Source organism: Urtica dioica, chromosome 12 (genome assembly GCF_054948205.1).
Source record: "Urtica dioica subsp. dioica isolate 48M chromosome 12, U.dioica_male_clone48M_v1_H2, whole genome shotgun sequence".
Taxonomy (NCBI): domain Eukaryota; kingdom Viridiplantae; phylum Streptophyta; class Magnoliopsida; order Rosales; family Urticaceae; genus Urtica; species Urtica dioica.
Genome location: NC_142767.1, coordinates 305,400 through 314,427, shown reverse-complemented (window position 1 = coordinate 314,427; position 9,028 = coordinate 305,400).

The following is a 9,028-nucleotide window of genomic DNA, read 5'->3' as shown; positions in this document are numbered from 1 at the left end:
AAGAGAGGCTACTCCATGCCCCTTCTCCGCTGCCTGACCGAAGTCGAGGCGAGGAAGGCGCTCCACGAGGTGCACAAGGGGGTGTGCGGAAACCACGCCGCCGGACAATCTTTGGCATTGAAGTTGCTAAGACTTGGATATTTTTGGCTGACCTTGAAAAAGGACTCCCACGAGTGGGCCAAAAAATGTGATAAGTGGCAAAGGTTCGCCCACATCCCGCGTCAAGCACCGGCCCCATTGTGTCCAATCATTGTGCCGCGACCTTTCGCGAAGTGGGGAATCGACCTCATCGGTGAGCTACCTACGGCCCCGAGGCAATACAAGCACGCAATCGTGGCCATCGATTACTTCACAAAGTGGGTAGAAGCTGAGCCGCTAGCAAAGATCACCGAGGCGAACACGACAAGCTTCATTTGGAAAAGCATTGTCTGCCGCTTCGGGATCCCCGCATCAATTGTAACCGACAATGTGAAACAATTCGACAATGCGCGCCTCCGAGAAATGTGCGAACAACTGGGCATTAGCAAGACTTTCTCCTCTCCCCGCCATCCTCAGGCCAACGGTCAGGTCGAGGCAGTTAACAAGACAATCAAAGAGAACTTGAAGAAGAAGCTGGAGGAAAGAAAGGGGACTTGGGCCGACGAGCTCCCCACGGTCTTATGGGCGTACCGCACCACCGCTCGAAATGCGACCGGCGAAACCCCTTTCGCTCTCGCGTTCGGCGTCGAGGCCGTGTACCCGTCGAGACCAAGCTACCGACCTTGCGCATCGAGGAGTACGAAGAAGCCACCAACAACGACGCAATCAGGCTCGAGTTAGACCTCATAGACGAGAGGAGGGCGGACGCACTCACCCGGCTTGCTGCACAAAAGAGGAAGGTCGAGAAGTACTACAATTCCAAGATCAAGCTGCGGAAGTTCACCGACGGGAGCCTCGTTCTTCGAAGGGTGTTCCAAAACACCAAGGTGCAAGGTGCGGGAGTTCTAGGCCCCACCTGGGAAGGCCCGTACCGTGTGCGCCGAGCCATCCACAACGGCACGTACGAGCTCGAGAACCTGGAGGGACTTGTGTTCACACACCCGTGGAACGCGGAGCACCTTCGGCAATACTACCAATAGATGTTCATTCGTCCACTTTACGTTTTGTTGTTTTCATGCTATTCTCGATTTTAGCAAAGACAATTTTAAATTTCAAGTTCGGCCAACGGCCTGGGATGTAATTTTTTAACCATTTCAACATTATAATGAATTGCATTTCGCTTCAAAGTATTGTAGTATAATTTCTAGTCTCCTCTACGAGCACCCAAGAAACTCGGGGGGCTAAGGAGGATAGAATGAGGGTAACAAGCTCATTTACTCCACTTTTCACGCACCAAGAGGTAGCGAAACGTCGACAAGTTGGATCCGCGCACCGGACCTCCGACCCCGTACGTCCCTCGTGCGACGCCCTCGCGCAACGTTGCACCTTGCACACCGATAGGCAGTAAGGCGTCGACGGATCACGTCCGCGCACCGGATCGTCGATCCCGGCAGTCAAAACCCAAAACGTGACACGTGTACCGACAAGTACCACGCTCACTGGGAACTGCAAGCTCGTCCCGATACGCACGCTGATAGGTAGCGTACTCGCCGGAAGATGAGCGCGACGGCCGCCCAGCTCGCACACGCCGATAGGCAGCGAGTCACGAAGGGGTGGCCGAGAATCGCACCCGCCGGATGAAACTGGTCTAGCCAGCGTCCGCGGGAAACTTCGCCGCTAAATGCGGCAGTAAGCCGTGCAAACCGGTTATGCTAAACATAGTAAGCCGAGTTCGTAAGACACGCATTGTTCAAATTGCGCAAATCGATTACACTAAGCATAGCAAGTCGAGAAAATAAGACGCGTAACGAATAAAAAGGCTTCAATCAAAGCAGGGCAATGTTGCACAATCAACCCAACAAGAAAAGCACGAAAGCACGATACATGTCAAACATAACAAAAATCCGGAAGGAAGCGTAAAGCGAGCGCTAAACAAGTGCGCAGAAAACCAAAGAAAACTTGGCTACTCTGAGCTGAAGTCGATCTGCTCTTCGTCGTCTTCGGGGCAAGGGGCGCCCGGCCCGCCAACGGCTTCTCCATCAGACCGACAGTTTGACGACTGGGCGGCCTCTGCAGGGACTTCGGGAGGCGGGTCGTCCTCTGGCAACTCGTCATCCAGAGGAGGAAACATGGCATCAAAGAAGGAAAACGTGATCCCGCGAGACGCGTTCTCCTCCGCGGTCGCGTCTTTGACCCGCATGGCCACCTCGTAACGGGCCACCTCCAGCGAGAGGTCCCAGTCCTCCTCCACCTTCGTCTTGGATCGCACGGCGTCATCCTTCTCCTCGGCGAGGGTCTGCACCTCCGCTCGTAAAGTATCCCTCTCCCTCTCGGCCTTGACCCGGGAGATCTCGCTCGCCGACAGTCGAGCGTGGACGATGTTCAGCTCCTCGTCCCGGCTCGAGAGCGCCGCCTGGAGCTTCTTTGTCTCCCCTAAGAAGGTGTCAGCCGCCTGCTCAGCCTTCTCCCGAGACGCCTTCTCTCCCATACGGAGCAGTTTCTCGGCCGCCGCCTCCTCGCGAGCTCGCTTCAGTTCCTCCTCGAGCGCTTGAAACTCTTGGGCGGTGCGGACCCCCGCCAGAGTGGCAGCATGGGCGGCCGCCGTGCTCTCCTTGTCCTTCTCCATGATCTGCATGCGACGCGGCAAGTCCCGAAGGATACGGTCGCTGCGTTCTTGACGCGCGAGCATCTGTGGAAACAAACAATATACGTGCGATCGAAATAAGCATAATGGTTGCACATAAGACAAGCAAGCGAATCGTACCTTTCAGGCGTCGCCAATCCCGCTCTGGAAATGCTCGAGGTCACTCGCCGTCAGGAGACTCTTGAAATCCCATAGAGAGGTTTCAAGGATCCCTCGAGAGCATTGATCCCTCAGCTCCGCCGCCTCCGCTAGGAGCATCGATTCCATGCCGTCTGGCGCCGCCGACGTATGAGCGCGCTTGTGGCCGGAGGACGAGCCAGGGAGGGTCGTCGACGATGGTCGCTTGTTTGAGGAGTTCGCCTCGTTCCTCGCCCGCGTTGGAAACCCCCCATGGCGAGCCTCGGCTTGTGGTTGAGCCGCGGTCACAGCTTCGACGTCGAGTGCCACCCTCGGTACTTGCGTGCGCGGTCGATGTCGCCGGGTCATGGTATCTGAAAAAAGATAAAGAGACGACAGGTTAGAGTGCAATACAATGGTACGTGCAATAACGGAAAGCATATATATGGTTAGTACCCCCCACGTCGGGGGGAGGAGCAGACGAGCCCCCCGCCTCTGATTCGTGGTCCTCCGTAGCCTCCGCGCCGAGACCCGGGCACGGGGGAGCGTCGTCACCAGGCGTGAACCACCCGATCCTCGCCATTAGGTCTGAGGATTCGAAGTGCGGCCCTTACCGCCTTGATTCCGGGACCGCGCTGATCACCGCGTCAAGCTTGGAACCCTCGATATCGCCCACGGGTTGAAAATCGGCCGCGGGGCCGAAGAAGAGAGGCGCGATCCCAAAGGCTGACTCGGACACCCATATCCAAGGGTATCTATGCTTCGAGTTAACCTTGCTAATGATGGCGAGGCGCTTACGGTGTGACGCTAGGTAGAAGCCCGGCTTCCCGGGCACCCCTCGTACCATCATGAGGCCCTGGATGTCGTCGGCAGTAACGACCCTCTTCTTTGCCCGATAAAACATCATGTGGCACGCCACGACCAGTCGGTAGAAGGCCGGGGACATCTGCAAAACGTGTACCCCCAATCGAACCAACAACTCCTGGATAACCGGTTGAAAAGGCAACCTTAATCCCCCGCGAAGACTCGCCTCGTGGACCGCTGCATACCCCTCCCGAGGGCGGGTCGGAAGATCGTCGGGCAAAGGTCTGAGGATTGACATAGACTCCGGGATGCTGTAGCGTTTCCTCAGACTCACGAAGCTGGCAATGGAAATCAAGCTCGGGACGTCGACACCCGAGCAGTCGAGGTTGCCCCGTACGACCGACTCTCCTATCGGGAAGGTTGAGGCCCGCGTTTCCTCCCGCGCAGTGGAAGAAAGTACCCTCGCCGCAGGTGCTACGCGACGACTCGACGAGTCACCGGAGCGTTCGGAGTCCGGGACATTGCCCGAGCAGGGGGTCACCCCCTCGCGGCCGCCCGCTCGAGCCGGACGGCTCCCCTCGGTCCCGGCAGAGTTGCCCGAGCGCCCGACCGGCTGCCGGCCGGCCGGGTCGCCGCCGTCAGGCCGGCCCGACCTGTGGCCGGCGGCGCTCCCTCCTGTGCGTGCGTCAAGCCCGAGGACCCAGCCCATATCCTGGCTGGGTGGCTCCTCCACGCGCGGGTCCGGCCCAGGCGACCTCCGGCCTCCAGCGCGCGCGTCAGGCCCGTCGGCCCGGCCCAGCTCTCGGCCAGTCGGGTCTCCGGCCCATGAGCCCTGCCCGGGCGTCCCAGCACTCGTCCCAGGCGCGTCCGGCCCAGCTCGCGGCTGGCCAGGTCCTCCTCGCGCGCACGCAGCCCAGCGGCCCCGTCCGGCCCCCAGCCGGTTAGGCCTTCCTCGCGCGTACCGGCCCAGCCCGGCTCCTGGCCGGCTGCGTTCTCCTCGCCCAAGCCCGGCCCAATGGGGCCTAGGGGTTGCCCAAGGGCTAGGCAGGCAGCCGCCCCCTGGCCGGCGCCACCTGGCCGGGCCGCCTCCTGCCCGGCGTCGGCCCCTCCCTGGGCGGTGTCGCCCGGCGCCGGCGACCCTCCAGCGGCGCACGCCATCGCCGGCGCGGCCAGGCCCCCGACGGCCGCCACCGGCCGAGCAGAGGCCTCCCCCGCGTCAGGATCGACCCTGACGACGTCGAGGTCGGCCGGCGCGCCCCTCTCGGCGCCAGCTTCGCCGCGCGCGGCCACCCCGGGTTTGCTCGCGCCGCCTGGGCGTTCTCCCTCGTCAACGCGCCTGGTCGGTCCAACCCAGTCGGGTTAGGGCTTCTTCGGAGCTGGGGTCGACCCAGATCGCGCCGCCCCTGGTCGGGCCGTCCCCCCCGACGTCGCCCTCCTCCGGTGCGTCTCCTCCAGCGCTGGCCGCTCCAGGCGCGGCCGTTTCCGGCACACGCGCGTCGCCCAGGCCACAAGCAGGCAGAGGGGCATCGTTCCCCGGCCTGGGCGGGTCCTCCCCGACGTCTCCAGCGCCGCCGGCGCCGCCCCGAGCCCAGGCGCCTTGTCACGACCCGCGAGCCTTAGCTCGCCCACGAGCCGCGGCAGAGATCTTCGTATCTTACTTGCCATAAATAAAATTCATAAAAACTTTGGTGGAAGCGCTTCCAGAAAACATTTTCTAGAAAAACTTTTAAAATATTTACATAAACGTCTCAAAAATATGGGCGAATTTTTCATTTTTCTTAAAACATACTATTTAAAACTTTTCAAACAAAAGACTCGTCTTTTAAAAACAAAATAGACTCATTCGCCCTTGACTTAGCCACAGGTCGGCAGTCGTACATACACACGCCTACTTACTTACCGGTTTCGCTGATGCTCTGCTCAGTCTTCTTTGGCCTTTCCTTTATCTACAATATCAAGATAATAACTGTGAGTCGAAAGACTCAGTAAGCGGATATCTACATATCTAATGCACAATGCACATAACACATAAACAATACATAACATGAGATCATATCTTTTCATAACTTGCGAAAGTATCGGCTTAGGTCCCGATAAATCCACCTTACTTGAGAATCAATCGGCTTAGGTCCCGATAGATTCATCCTGCTTAGGAATCACTCAGCTTAGGTCCCGAGAGATTCCTCTTACTTAAGAATTCACCAGCTTAGGTCCTGGTGATTCACATCATAACATTCTTTTATCATAACCTATGGAATTACCAGCTTAGGTCCCGGTAACTCCTCTTACTTGAGAATATGCCAGCTTAGGTCCCGGCAATTCCCATCATACAATACATTTCCTGCTCGGGATCCCTTAATGATATCCGCACGACACATGTCTTATTGGCGCCAGACAGGAGGGTGCACAGTCTCCTGCCTAATCCCCATGTGGTACCAGCACGAAGCATAATAGGTACCTGCTAACAAGGGGTATATGTCGGAGGCGGTACCATTCTATGTTTTCTCTTTAATTAACTTAACATGAGAGACTGCTTAATTCGGGTTTAATCCCGATCTTACCATATATTCTTTTCGCTTATTAACTCGTGACTTATAAGATATTGAGATGCGACTCCCAAAGATCCTATCATACTATTCTCGCTTTTGAATACGAGTCTTAACTTCAGTCTCTCATAATCCAGTTCACTAGGACTGGATCTCTGGAAGGTGGCTAACTAAACACATAGCAAAGGCTCGGGTTCCTAGTTACCTCTAGCCATTTTTGTTAGCCGGACTAATTCCGTTACCCAATTCGTTAGCGGCTTAAAGCCCTTAATCTTGATAGTGAATTGTCTTTTGGTTTATCTTACTCTTGCTTACTAGAAAGCATATAGAAAATGCACGTACAATATATGTATATATATAAAGATATATATAATATTTCTTGATATTGTAGGTGCCTATAATCCACTTACCCGGATAACGATTCTTTCGAATCCTGAATTCTTCTCTTCCAGATAAAAGGGTTCTTCTTAACTTCACGTATAACCCAGTCCTCGCAAGCTTCTCCTGATAATCCTGATAGCACTCTGGACTTATCTATGGAAGAGAAAGATCGAACATCGAACATACTCAGTATCTCGTCCATTGATCTACTAATGTACCTACTTCTACTGAAAAGAGAGCTCATATAAAACGTATTCAAAACGTTCTCCTAGCCACGCTACTCAGAGCGTCACAAACACGAGAAACAGAGAATACACGAAGGCAAAACAGAGATACAGAAAAGAATCGACACCTAAAAATATGGCCCTGACATAACTTCTCTGATCTAAGCTAAGAAACGTCCCACACTATTCGACCACCTATTCTCTTGACTGGGCAAAGCCCACAGCTTAGAATAGGTTCCCGAAGGTCGAAACTAAAAGAAAAAAACGCATAAAGAAACTCTTACTAACAATCTATAGCATACATAAGTTATATGAAAATAACTCAAACCGACACTTCTCAAATGTATTTTAGAAGATATTTTTTGACTTGTCTCTTTATTGACAAGTTATAAGTATTTGAGAACGTAAATAAAAGATTTCTCGTTGATATTTGTTTTCCGAATCAAAAGAGTCGAGCTTATAGTCGAACTCGATTTTTAATACATAATTAAGATAAGTATATTAAATAATTAATTGAATAATCAACGAGTTTAGTAACGATACATATTAATTTATTTTTCTTACTAACTTATATTAAACGAGCTTAATTACAAAACATACGTATTGATATTATATCGCAACTCTCATAATCTAGAACGACCCAACAAAAATAATTATAGGTTCGCACTAGCACGAGTCGAGACTCGGGAAATTTCTCGACTTTCTAACACTAAACCGAGACTTCGCGAGTCTCCGAACGAAACCCGACAGCCGTGAACAGCCCCCCCGAGAGCCGCCACAACGTCGCTGCCGTCCCCGGCCCAACAGCTCGTCCCAACCGAGCCAATGAACCTCGCTGACCAGCCCGCTCCGTCGTCACTCGCGCAGCAGCTCCGACACTCTTGGACAGCGCCCTCGCCGTCCCGAACCGCTGCCTCGAGGCCTGTGCCGCCCACCTAGACCGAGTCTAACACTCGACACAACTCACAACAAAAGAGAACGACTTAACAACTCTATAACAAAACTTCGAAACAACCTTACACGTACACAGTCAGCAACAATATCACAAACAATAACAATAACTCGTCCAAAGAAACCCAAAACAACTAATCTCAGTCACACGGCCAGAACCAAAACCGAGGAATCTCAATCTCGTCCAGAAATCAAAACAAACACACGGCTGGAAAAATTTCAAATCCAACTCATCCAAAATCACCCCAAAACAAATAATCATCATCAATCTCGTTCCAAACCTCAAACCATGAAAAACCCCCAATCTTAAACCCTAGAAATCACCAATTAACGGGTTTGATTTCTTACCCAAATTCTTTCATGGATTTGGAGACTCCGGGGTTCTCTCTCTCTCTTTCCCAGCGTGATTTTCCTCGGCGACGGTCCTTGGTGACTCGCGGCGTCGGCGCTCTGCTCGGCTGGGATGCGCGCGTGGGCTCGATGGCTCTCGGCCGAGCGTTCTCCTTCCCCAGTCTCGCTCACTCGCTCTCTCGTTCTCTTCTGCTCTCTCTCGGCCTTTCTCTTCCCCGAGCTCTCTCTCTCTCCCGCTCAGTTTTCTTCTGCTTCTTCTTTTCTCTTCTTTTCCTTTCTTTTTTTTTTCCTGGTTGCCGATTCTTTTCTTCTTCACTCGGCCAAGTGATACTTATCAGGGATCCCTACTTATCACTTTGTGAAGAAGATGAGTCATAGATGACGTGGCAAGCTAGGAAGAAAACATCTTATTCACAATCCAAACTCTTTTCCTTGTTTTCTTTCAAATGGGTCCCATAAAAATTGTTACAACCACGTCCTTTCATACAATTATTTAATTAAATCCATAACCGAACGGATTATAATTATATGATTCGAACCGAGAATTTTCTCGTTCGTTCTCGAATAATTTAAATATATTTAAGGTTTCTCGGAATTAATTCTCGTCCTTAAGAATTTATTTCTTAAATTAATTTTCGGAATGTTTCCTCGGAATTAATTTATTAATCGAGTTAAACTCGATAATTCCTTTACTCATTCCGAGATTTCCCATAACCTTAACATATTTAAAATTAATTCGATAAATCCATTGAAATATAACCCACTCGAGAATTTAGTTGTAACAACGGAAACTCGCTTATTATCTCCAAATACGAGTGACGCAGAAACTTGTCCTTACACGCCTCCTCCGGCGCGCGCGCTGTCCCCTGCGTCCCCCTGCCGGCGCTGGCCGTCTCCGGCACGCGCGCCCTCTCCCTCGTCGGCCAGCCACG